This window comes from Dasypus novemcinctus, chromosome 13 (genome assembly GCF_030445035.2).
Source record: "Dasypus novemcinctus isolate mDasNov1 chromosome 13, mDasNov1.1.hap2, whole genome shotgun sequence".
In the NCBI taxonomy this organism is placed as follows: Eukaryota; Metazoa; Chordata; class Mammalia; order Cingulata; family Dasypodidae; genus Dasypus; species Dasypus novemcinctus.
The window spans coordinates 58,884,085-58,897,005 of record NC_080685.1 but is presented as its reverse complement, the minus strand read 5'-3'; the positions used below and the strand labels follow the sequence as shown (position 1 = coordinate 58,897,005).

At 38.2% G+C, this 12,921-nt stretch overlaps 1 long non-coding RNA gene across 1 annotated transcript; it reads left to right on the top strand.

The window, feature by feature from the left end:
* Window positions 1-1,515: 1,515 nt before the first annotated feature.
* On the top strand, window positions 1,516-6,638 carry LOC131273050 (uncharacterized). Its single transcript, XR_011645512.1, has 2 exons — window positions 1,516-1,702; window positions 5,035-6,638. It is a non-coding gene; the product is annotated as an uncharacterized lncRNA (long non-coding RNA).
* Window positions 6,639-12,921: the final 6,283 nt, after the last annotated feature.

Sequence of the window (12,921 nt, the reverse complement as noted above, 5' to 3'; positions counted from 1 at the left end):
CCCGGGAGGCTGACCTCTAAGGACTGCAGCCCCTGGGCTCACTTCCTCCCGGTTTCTAGTTGAGTTCATCAACAGGAGGCACTAGCAGGAAACCAGAGAATGGGGCGAGGGAGAGGTGCGGGCGTTCATCGCGCAGCTCCCCCTCTAGACCGCGGTTGGCAGTGCCCGTGTTCCCCCACCCAGGCTCCACCACCAGCTACCCCTGTCGGGCTTCGCAGAAGAGCTCTCTCAGGCCTGGGGGAGTGAAGCCTTCCTCCCCCAACTAGCCCTTGGCTGCTTCCCCATCTCTGGCTGGTGTTTCTTAGCTCCACCCACACTGAACTAGACTGTTTAAATTATACCCGAGGAGTTTGCCATTGTAAGCTGGGCCTGAGAACGTCTCCATCCACGTCTGCAGTTCCACAGGAAAAATTAAATTGAGGACCATGTAACAGTAAAAAGCACTTTAAAAAGAAGAGACAGATAAATGTTTAAATACACTCATATTAGAAAACTAAAAGTAAAGGCTAAAGAAAATGTTGCAAATATGAAAATACAGAATATTGCAAGTCTGTGTAGTGACCATATAAGTGAGGAAGAGAGAAACAAGACAAAGCAAAGAGAGAAAGAAGTAGAAAAAGTGGCATTTACATGAGGTAAAGGGTGAGGAAAAGAGAAGGGGAAAAAATCCCTAATGACCAGGAGGTACTCTAGGTTTTGAGAGGTTAATTTAATGTCTCTTACTGCACCCTGTTCTCACCACCCTTTGAAATGCCATTTAGCCCATTAACTGCTCTTCCTAGTTCTTTCCCTACTTTTTACCCTTAAAATTGTCAGAAGTTACTTTTAAATAGGGTAGCACAACTGTGCATAGTAGAGGAGGGATTTGTCTTTTGGCATGTAGGCTCAAAGGAAATAATTATGCTCCTGATTCCCCTTTTGGGTAAATACAGGTTTTCATACTGGATTTTCCCAGAGGGAGGAAAGAAGGAAGAAACACTGGCAAGGAGGAGAAACAGGATGGGAAAATTGAGAAAGGGAGAGAGGTTTATTGAATGAATGAATAAACCGAAGGGGGAAGCATCACAAAAAGGTAGCAATATTGTCCTACAAACTATAGTATAAGCCACTTCATCATATGATAACTACAGTATAAAAGGGAAAAGAGTAGGAAGTTATGGGAACAGCATAAAAGAAAACTGGGGTCTGAATGTTTTGGAAAATTAAATAATGCAAAAGCTTATTTCCATAGTGTTAACTTGTATGTATTATATAGTAATAAGGTTCAGAAAACTGTGATTCAAAGTTGACTGCTCTGATTTTCTAGAGTTGTTAAGTAATTTGACCAGCACCATGGTATTAGAGCAGCTAAACTATGAACATAAAGTAATGAAACAAAGGTTGACACTTTCTTGCCCAATGAATATAGAAAAGGACTTCTATGGCCAACCAAACTATCAAGCATGAGGCTAGAATAAAGACGATTTCAAACAAGCAAGATCTCAGAAAAATTACTTCTCATTTGCTCTTTCCCAGGAAGCTATGAAAGCGGGTGTGCTCTACAAAGTCAAGGGAATAAATCAAAAAAGAGGAAGGCATGGGTTGCCAAAATTGGGAGCTTCTACTTGTGCAACAAACAAATCATGCTAACTTTCAAAAACATTTATAATATAGAAGATGGAAGTAAAAAGTCGAGGTAGTACCGGTAAAAGAGAAAAACTGGGTAAGAAAATAAAAACTAGTGGTGGGGAAAGAATGTATACTCTAAGCCCATATAATTTCAAGAACTGGATTGTGAGTCTGGGTCTTAAGCTTCCTAGCATCCAAAGCAAAGAGGAAAATAAGCTCAGCTGCAAGTCATATAACATCCTTAAGATAGAAATGAAGCAGTTTTTTCCCAAAAGACACACGGACCTTATGAAAAGGATCCTTTGCCCTTCACTTCATCCTTACAGTAGAATATTGTGCTTCATGCAACTGTTTCTTGTAGTGTGACTTATGACACTACAACATTATTAAGTAAAGGCAATTCTGCAAGGACTAGTTATCACTCCAAGAGGTGGACCAAGGGCATGTGAATGGCTGGGCAGGTTATTAATTCTTTGCTCCCTTTTGGAATGCACCAGACGTGAGGAGAAAGGCTCTTGCACCACACTTGCCCTGCCTGAGCAAAATAAAATTGCCCTAACTGGGCTTGCCCTCCTTAGGAGACTATTTAGCAACTATTGTCACTGGAGTATGTCCATGTGGGGTCTCATGCCTCATCCCAAAAGACTCATCAGACTATGACTTCCTACTTTAATTCTTAAGCAGAATATCAGTAAATGCATTTTTTTCTCTAATGCATTACATTTCCAATAATGTTTTAGTGCCTATATATTGGATCTTCTGGCCCACCCATTAATCTTACTCTGAATTTAACCTAGAGAGAAAACTTTCCGATGGCCCTGTATTTGACAGGTAAAATTCAGCATATCACATCCTTCAGGCAATCTTCCATAAGCATTTATTTCCTACAACCAGACTTGTAGTAATAATTGTGATTGCATACTAATTAAAAACTAGTACGATTGGACAACTACCCAGGACTTTTAGTTGTACATCCCATATCATCCCTCAACCATGGTTGAGAATTTACCATACCACCTGCATAGTTCTCCATTTTGACAAAGTCACCCCCTCTCCTTTTATTTGCTATACTTTCCATTGATAATAGTTCTTAATGGAAAATAAAGTATAATTTTTCTAACCTGTTGAGTATTTGCATTGTTCAACCTATTGTTCACTCATTGAATAAGCATTGGAGAGAGAGATATTTTTAAAGAGCTTTTGAACTAACCTTTAGGAAGTTAAAATTTTGTGCGATTCTTTTGTGGTTACTAGGATGTGTTTATTCACACGAATATAGCAAAGTCCCTCTGGCACCCTGAAATTTAAAACTTTGCAAGTAGACTTCTGTTTATACGGTATTAACTGCTCCTTTCCAGAAAACTTATTGAGTAAAATTTCAAAGTAATAAACTGCCTGTCTGCCTCTTCTAGGCTAGTTATTCCTATGTTAAGATTTCTGCTGTCTTTAATAAAGTCTAGAAATTCTTGAAATCAAAGTCTAGAACATGCCATTGGTAGCTTAATAGCATTCATGCTAACATTTTTATCCGAACCCCAAATAGATTACCATATATGAAATGAAGGTTCAGTGAAAAAATATTACTTCACAATTAAATCTACAGTTAGCACTGCTATAAAAATGTATCTAACCAGTTCTTTTTATTTTTCATGACTAATGTTGTTAACTCTTTTTAAAAAGGGAAAAAATGTTTTTCTCAAACTTGATATGATGTATAAACAATGGTATCTGGAGTAATGAATGATGACTTCCTGTAAATAGAACTGTCGCACATTTAGAAATAATTTGTGAGACTATATTGTAGATGTTTGGGTTTTTCTTTTTTAAAGTTTTTTCCAAATTTAGCAAATTTAGAAACATCTATACGTTAAGAATGGAATTGTCAGTTGTTTGAAGCTTATATTTTCTGCATGCAGAATTTCTTAGGCTCTGTGCCATATAAAACCAAATCACATAAAATAATAAAGATAGGTAACTTGTCAACTTGTATCTAAGAGTAAATCGATAGCCACATGATCTTAATAGCTAACAGCTGTGACTCATTCCTTTCCATAGTTCCATCAGTATTCAGAAGCAAAACTAACACTTCAGTTGAACTAGTGAAAAGTTCTCATACATATTTACGTTATCTAACTATGAAGAGAACTAATAATACTCCTTGTTCAACTGACTTGAGTTTCTTAATGTTGAATTCATTGGGAGAGGGAACAGAAATGAAACATTCTTAAGTGTTTTAGAAACTGGAAAATTGAAGATCTGGTTCAGTAATTTTTAAATCTTTGCTTTCTAAAAATCAACTATCCAATTAACTGTAATATTAGTATGTGACACCAAAGCTGCTTGCCCTCTCTACTTACTCATCTCCTCCCCTTCACTGTGTACTCAAGTGTGGAATTGTCTTTTCGTATTTGAATCCTTAGTCCTTAGGAAACATGGAAAGCACCCAGTAAATTTTTGTTGAGTGAATTTGAATGACTAGCAAAGAGCTACAAAGTTATTATCACCAAAATTTTGAAATGCATCAAATAAGGATCTCGGCTCTTATCCTTTCTCTTACCACTTCTCTTTCCTTCTTTTGAATAGGCATGATCTGCCGTCTGTATGCTTGGTGTGTGTGTGTGAGTGTGTGTGAGTGTGATGTGTTTCCATGTGATACTGCCTTTCCACACCACTTGGTCCATCCTCACAGCCTTGGATCAGAAGTATTTGGGGGACAGTGGTCACTTTCTCACACTTTTGGGGGAAAGGTGAATTCTAATACTGGTGCTTCTCTGCTAGAGCTGGACTGAGTCTCCTCAGCTCTCTCAGTCCCTCCCTCCTCCTCTGTAAAATGAGGGGCTCACTGGCCTTTGAAACTCCTTCCACTTCTATGGGTCTATGCTTTGAATGACTTAAATAACAATACTTGAACTTCCTACATTTAAGCATTAAGCCTCTTTTTTCCCCCATTCTATTTTGCCTTTGCAAATTCCTTTATGAGGTAAATAACAGTTTTTCAGAATTTCCATTTCTCACATGGGAGCCAGAGCCTTCTGCTTCTCTGGCCACCTCATTTTAGGCTGCTTCCTTAGATCATCATATGTTTAGGAGGAGCACAAGCTTGTCTTTTGGGGCAAAAGAGCTTATTCTTCAGCACTATAGTGTTGACCCAATCATTCCCTAACTTTTCCAAGCAAATAAAGTCGAGCATTTTACTTTTCACATCCCCCCCCCCCACCTCTCTATCTTATGCACAAGCAAATCAGTATTGCTATCACAGTCTAGTTTATGTTTTGTTCATTTGTGAAGATGATATCAAATATAAGGAAAAGTAGTTGCCTAAGTATAAAGAAACAGAAGATTTTCCCTTACGGGGATGTGAGAGGAGTTCTTAATTGTCTTTGCTCTGCCTTTGGAGTCTAACTTCCAATTTTTTGGTGGATGTAGGTCACAGATAAATGGAGGTGGAGTGAAACAAAGACTCAAATGTGCAATATAATGAAATTACAGGGATTCGGTTCCTGTTCCTCAATATGAGATCCATTAATTTCTTGGTAGAGCCACTGTGGAGGACTGTTTGGCAGTTCCGAAAGGAGTTGAATATAGACTTGCCACATGACCCGGCAATACCACTACTGGGTATATACCCAGAAGAATGGAGAGCAGTGACACGAACAGACATCTGTTCACCAATGTTCACAGCAGTGTAATTCACCGTTGCCAACACATGGAAACAACCCAGGTGTCCATCAATAGATGAATGGATAAACAAACTGTGGTGTAATCACACGATGGAATATTATGCAGTGGAAAGAAGAAATGAAGTTGTGAAGCATATGACAACATGGATGAACCTGGAGGACATTAAGTTGAGTGAAGCAAGCCAGACGCAAAAGGGCAAATACGGAATGGTTGCGCTATTATGAACTAAATATATTGTGTAAACTCATGAAGTTAATAACTACAATATGGGTAATCAGAAAATAGAAGGAGTTTAGAGAATGGAAAGCTAAGAGTCAACTTGTGAAGCATTAGAAAAAAAGCTGTTAATCTTTGGAAATGACTAGAAAAGGTGAAAGCACATCATAGCTTTTGTAATGAGTAGTGCTACTGTATGGGTATTACAGTGGTTGAAAGGGAAAGTCTAAAGTTATGTATTATTATTAGAAGGAAAGCTAAAACTTTTAACGTGGGACTGTATAGCATATTGAAACCTCATATGAAATATGAATGTGGGTATATTGCATATATGTTTTTCTTTGAAACAACAAATGTATGTTAATGTTACAAGATGTTGCTATCAGGCAAAAAAAAGAATTATGGTAAGTGAAAGAAACCAGACACAGTACTACATATTGTATCATTCCATTTATATAAAATGTAAATATAAATCAATTTTTAAAGATGGAATTAGATTGGTGGTTATGTAGGGCTGGAAAAGATGGAAGTATTAAGAGGTGACTGTTAATGGGGTATGGAGTTTTCTTTTAGGGGTAATGAAATTGTTCCAAAATTTTTTGTGATGAATGCACCACACTTATTATATAAAAGCCATTGGTTGGGAAGCAAAAGTGGCTCAATTGATAGAGCATCTGTCTACCATATGGAGGGTCCAGGGTTCAATCCCCAGGGCCTCCTGACCTCTGTGGTAAGCTGGCTCATGTGCAGTGCTGCCGCCCACAAGGAGTGCCATGCCCTGCAGGGGCGCCCCTGTGTAGGGGAGCCCCATGCGCAAGGAGTGTGCCCATAAGCAGAGCCGCCCTGTGTGAAAAAGTGCAGCCTGCCCAGGAGTGGCGCTGTACACACGGAGAGCTGATGCAGCAAAGTGACACAACAAAAAAGAGATACGGTTCCCAGTGCCCCTGGGTAATGCAAGCGGACACAGAAGAACACACAGCGAATGGACACAGAGAGCAGACAACGGGGGGGGGGGGGGGTATGGAGGAGAGAGAAATAAATAAATCTTTAAAAAAAGCCATTGGTTGACAGTTTGGATAAATTGTATAACGTGACTATTTCTCAATAAAAACTGTTTGAAAATTTTTAAAAAATTGTTTCTTCTTCTTTCTCTTGGTGTACAAAATGTGTTTTGCATTTGAATAAGAAGCGCTTAAGCATAAGAAAAAGTGCTGAACTTGTACATGGTCCTTGTGTCCTAAAACAACTCTGAAACACAAAGATGAATAGTCCAAATACAGAATTGGCTAAGGGACCTAGTACATGATCTTTGCAGGTTTAAGTTTAAACAGAATGGTGTTATCACCCTGAGTCCCGGGTAAGAAGAGTGCACACACACAAACACACACATGTTGTAATGAACACAGTCTTGTCTGTCTGAGGATCCAGTGCTCAGCACTGACAGGGCACAGCCCCTTTCCCTAATCTTGGCTCCAGTAGCTTCCACAATTCTGGTCCCAGGGAAACATTTTGCCACATCTCTTGCTGTAAAGTTTTGTGAGTTACCCTACTACCAACGTCAGAGTCTGACATTGCTTTGGAGTATGGGCAAGATTTGAGTGGATGCCCTGAGGTAAGAGAAAAGCCATAAATTAACCCATCAAATCTTTCTCCAATATCATGAATGCAATAGGTGACTCTGTGAAGAAGTAGCCTTTCTTGGTTATGCTGGGAATGAATTCTCTTGCTTCTCTTTATGCTCCAAATCATAATCCCAGAGACACTTATGAATTAGCATGGCATTCTCAACTGTTGCATATATATATATTTGTATAGATGCAGATTGAGACATTACATGCATCAAGAATGATACTGAGTCTTGACATTGGTGACAATATGGACGTTGAATGCTAGAATTGTGAATAGCTTTATTTTTTTAAGTTTAAGGTTTAGTTAAAATTTAAAACAATAAAAATTCAACTTTAGATCAATTATTTTAAATTTTATATTCATTATTATAATTTATATTTTATTTAACGATGATCACAAATATTTTAGAAGAAAATAACTTTCTGTGAAATGTGTACTCTTTTAATATAATTCTATTTCACTTTGAATCCTAAATATCATTTCTGTCAATTATACATAAATTATGTGAAAATCTTTATTATAGCAATATACCTAATGATCTCACTGAAATAAAGACAATTTTATAATATTTATGAATTATGTATGTCTTTATTTTATTGCTCATCCAACACTGTCAGCTCATCAATAGGTCAACCAGAAATATCCAATGGTAATGAAATTCTGTTGTCTTACATATTGTGTTAATCCCATTTATATAAAAAACATAGCTTTTGCCTATTTACAACTTCAGTGCTATGAAGGTGTATTTGTCAAGGTAGAAGTGGAGAACACGTTTTACTTAATTGTTTGTTAGCTTGATTTATAACATCTATATATTTAGACATATGGTGTGAGGTTCTCCATTTGCACTCTTGCGCTAGACCCCACAAATGTAAGGGGGCAGGCCTGCAAAGTAAGTCTATGCTACAATTAGCAACTAAGAGTGGCTTCCACCAAACCTAGCCCAAGGATTATTAACAGAAGTCATTCAATAAATAAGGCTGTCTTTCAAGGGAATGCTCTATATCATGAGGCAGTAAGTTCCCTGTCATAGGACATGTTAGAGCAGGGGATAGAGAGCAAATGACCGGAAGGTTAGGGAGGCAATTTTTGTGCTGAGTAGGCTACACTAGATGACCGTCAAGAGCCCTCACAACTTTAAAATCTTGTGAACACTGTGTTATCTAGAAGTATGTGCTATTTAGTCTTCTTCCTTAGTTATTCCTTTTGGAAAATATGTTTCTAGGTGCTAAAATCAGAATAATTTCCCCAGGGTACCAAGTTTCCTCTGAACATTTTGCTAACATCTGCATGATCTTTTTCAGCCACAGAAGCTCAGTTTTGGAGTGTTTTCAAAGACAGGCAGACTTTTGTCACCTACTATTTCTGGTCAAACAGTAAAACTGCCACTTTACAACAACAGCCAAACTCCCAAGTACAATGCTTTCTGTAAATGCTGTTTAGGTAATCTCTAACCAAGGTATTTGACTCAGCTATAATTACAATTAGGAAGATATTGCAACAGAATTTCACATTCTCTAGAAGGTCGTTGATGATATGCACACATGTGAGGAGCTTGGAAGTACTAGTTATCAAGATCTAACTGTGGCCAGGCTGGAGGTACCAGTGGAAGTCGTCTTCAGTGCCAGAGTTTTCTTTTAGTAAAGAGGATTTTCCAAGTTTGTATGGGATAGACTCATGGAAAAACGGGGAGAAAGTAGTGAATTGAATTATAAAGTATGAAAGGACTTTAGTGGTAGATCCCCTAATCCTTTCAACTCATTTTACCAGTAAAGAAACAAGCTAGTAAAGAAACAGAGAAGTTAGACAACTTGTCTGAGATCACACAGGTAGGAAAACCCACCCTGGACTAGGTAGGTCTCCCAGCTCCCCATCTAGTGTTTATTTCCATATGCTCTGCTGCCATGGCCAGTTCACTAAACCATTCAGAACCTGAATTCCTAATAACAAGGATCAAAAGCACACCACTGGCTAGAACAATGTCCTTGTTTCTAAACGAAACAAAGTTCACCTAACAAAATACATAATCTTGTGATGATAATTTCAATTTCTGAGTTCTGTTATTCTATGGACTGAAGTCACACGAATAGTCCAGAATTTTCCAACTAGACAGTTATCAGCAGAGGCCATGGATCCTTCTCTCCATGCCTCCAGTGGGATGACGTTCAGTCCCTCTTCTTGCTGTCACTGTTTATCCTTTCTTTAAAAAATCAAACAAACAAAATCCTGTAGATATTCTACAATCCTTTGGAGTAAAATGTAAATACATGACAGCACTTACATGAGAAAACTCTTTTTTGAACTCCAACCCAGTGAGCTCCAAAGAAAACCTCTTTCAGATAAATATATGTGTATCCAAAGAATATAGGAAAACTAAAAAAGCCTCCGTGAAAAGAAGACATCAGCCATAAAAGGTAACTTTGCTTGCTAAACACCGACAACGGAAGTAACTGAAACACCAAGGAAAGGGCACTAAAACTGGAACTTGGGCTGAAAAGAGAGATGAGGCAGGGCAGTGCTGGAGGTCCAGAGTGAGAAACACAGAAAACCCCAAACAGGAAATGAAAGTCAAATGATAAAAGACAAAGGGAAATTAAGAGTTCTTTATTTAAAGGAACTAGAGGAATAAAAAGGAAATATTGCCTTATTAGGTGTTGGAGCTCTGTCAGCACAGAGGCTGTTTGTTCCCTGGGAGCAGGTGGGTGCCCAGCTCCCAAGAGGCCCCCAGCCTGGCATTTGTTACTCGGGGAATTATCTCAAAAAGCCCCAGTTGCCTGAACTGTGAGCTGAAGGCAGTAGGAGTGCCTTCCTAAAAGGATGCTATAAAGATTAAATCAGACAACATTCATAAAGCGTTTAGCTCAATGCCTGGTTCTTATGCTTGAGAAATGGTAGCTGTTATTAATTATTTTTATTTTCTGTTATTAACAAAATTATAAACTTATTCATCCAAGTTTTTATTCTTTCCTTACACTATTATTTATTAGAAACATAGTATGCTCCTTAAAAAATAAAAATTTAAAAAAGAAAAAAGCAGCGTGGGTATAGCTCCATGGCTGAGCACCTGCTACGCATGGAAAAGGTTCCAGGTCCAATCCCCTCTGCCTCCTTAAAAAAATAAAAAAATAAAATAAATTTTTAAAATAACATAGTGTGGTTAGTTATATGACCTTGCGATACGTAGATTGCTACTCTTCCCTTATCTAAGGCCATTGTCTTTAATAATCTGTTTTCATGAACACCCTTGATGATTAGTAGTAGTAAATTATACTATCTCAAATTTATAAAAAGGGAAACAGAGGCAGCCTAAGCAATTTTCCCATTATACAGTAAAATGGCAGCAGAGCTGAAAACAAGGCTTGTATTTCAGAGTCCTGTACTCTAGCCAGGAAATCCTGAGAGGACAAAAAGTGCACCTTAGTTCTTTTACATTCTTATAAATTATATCACTTAACAGTGCAAGGAAGAAAGCATAACCCAAGCAGCAATTTAGACTGATTTAATTATGGAAAATCTGCATTTTCCCTGTGGTATTAAATATTTCTTAAAAGGAATGTCCAAACAATAAAACAGCTTTGTTTAAACAAAAAAGAGGAATGTCTAAAGCACCACTTATATTTGCAAACAAGAGACAGCAAACACTGATGGGACAGAAGCATTTAATATTCAAAATGCATTCATGTTATTACAAACAAATCATTCACACATTAATATACTCATTAGAATAGCCTCCTTATCATCCAAGTTACATTGAAAACTTGTATTTTTTAAATAATTTGGCCTTATTTTCTACCCCTATTAATACCAATGCTAATATGACTGAAATTAACATTAGTCATCAATATTTATTCTGGCTTCCTTCTATACCCGATCCCTTCCTTGCAGGTCCCTGGCTTTCCATCCTAAGACATTATGTAAAAGAAGAATGTAAGTGGGTGAAGAGACTACATAGCAGGCATTCAGCCATCCCATAAACTCCAGTGGGGCCCAAAAATCCCAGGCAGCCAGGTATCATAGTCATCCACATTTAGGACTTAGTATGCAGTAAATTTCCCCCCAAAATGGGATTGGCATTGAGATGCCACCCTTTAATTTGGTCAAGTTAGGACATTTGAAAACAACCTCTACTACCAAATAACAGCAATAGTCTTGCAAAAGAAAGAACACGTTAACTTTAAGAAAAACCTGGTAGGAAGGACAAAAATATCAGAGTAAAGGCAATCAGTAAAAAGTGATAAATGATAACTTCGTAAAATATCTCACATACGTATGTGTGTGTGTACTACATCTAAAAGTTACTTTTCCCATTTGGCTGCAGACCAGTGAAAAGGGACAGGCCTAATTGTGTTCTGGTCTAGAGACTTCCAAAGATTTCTTTTGGAAGCCAGGGAGTGTGAAATACAAAGATGACAAGAGGACTCCTACTGAAGGCTTCCTCTATTCCAGGCCCTAGGCTGTTTCACTCACCCATGGAGTGGCGACCCTCATGGCCATGCTTGGGCAGAGAAGCCTGCGCATCTTTTTTTGACTATCATCACCACAAATACCATTACAACCGAAAGACCTGATGGGTGGGTTGCTCTTTCCAAAACACAATCATGCTATGAAATCACTAAAACACTCCAATATAACAAAGGCCTTGCTGGCCCTTTGGAGATCACTGCAGGATCCAGCCACACTGACCCCTTTGCGGGATTCAATGCTCTTCTTTCAAAAGGGAAAGAATGTTGCCAGGGTTTTTCCACAAGCTTCTGTGCTGCGATAGAGTGTTTTGACCAGTGTGCTGGGCCTGGTCTGAGATGTTGACAACCAGCTAGTTAAGACAAACCAAAAATAGTCCATAGTCTAAATCAAGACACATAGAGAGTGACCGCTCTGAGTCACCCAAACTCATTGGTTACATACTTTGCTTTTGGATAACTTTCGTGGGGACCGAAAGTATTTCTTTTGCTGGTTCTTCTGTCCAAATTAGAGTACAAAGAAAGGAACTGAGTCATGTGGTTTTGTTTAACTTCCCAAGAAGATTGCAGCTGGGGTAGATGATGTGATTCCTCAGCTTTGGAAAGTCCACAGCTAATTGGTTGAGATGATATGTCTCCCTGAACAGACTAAACTGCCAAAAAAGTCTTGGCTCACAATCTGCTGCATAAGAAAATTTTGCTCCCAGCCATTTCAAGAACTCTGTTGCCATTCAGGGTGATAAAACACAAATGAAGGAGAATGTTAATATGGAATTGAATGTAGAGAAGAGATTATTTGCCTTATTAGGCTTATTGCCTGTCTACTTAAGACATGGAGTTCATTTGATCAGTGTTAATAATTTCCATTGTAAATCTTCTATATCTAAATATTTCATCTAAACAAACATATTATTATCCTCTTACCCTTAAAAATAATTCCCATAAGTACATGCCATCCAGATTCCTCACCATCATTAGGCCCTCCTACCATCCTAACCTCATTTCCTATTGTTTTCTTTCCATTCACTATTCCCCAAGCTTTCTTTTGTTCTTCCAAGGTCATTCTCACCTTGGGGCCTTTGTGTTTGCTATTCCCTTCACCATAAATGTTCTCCTAGGACTTCACAAAGCTGGCTCCTTTAGTCACCCAGATCTCTGTCCAAACATCAGTCCTAATAGGAACTTTCTCTAACCACCTTGGCTGAAACAGCCCATTCCCATCAGTTCATTATTAAATCAGAATTTAGTAATTAAATTGTGTATGTCAGCCAAAGGGGTGCTGATGCAAAATATCAGAAACCTGTTGGCTTTTCTTTTATTTTATAAT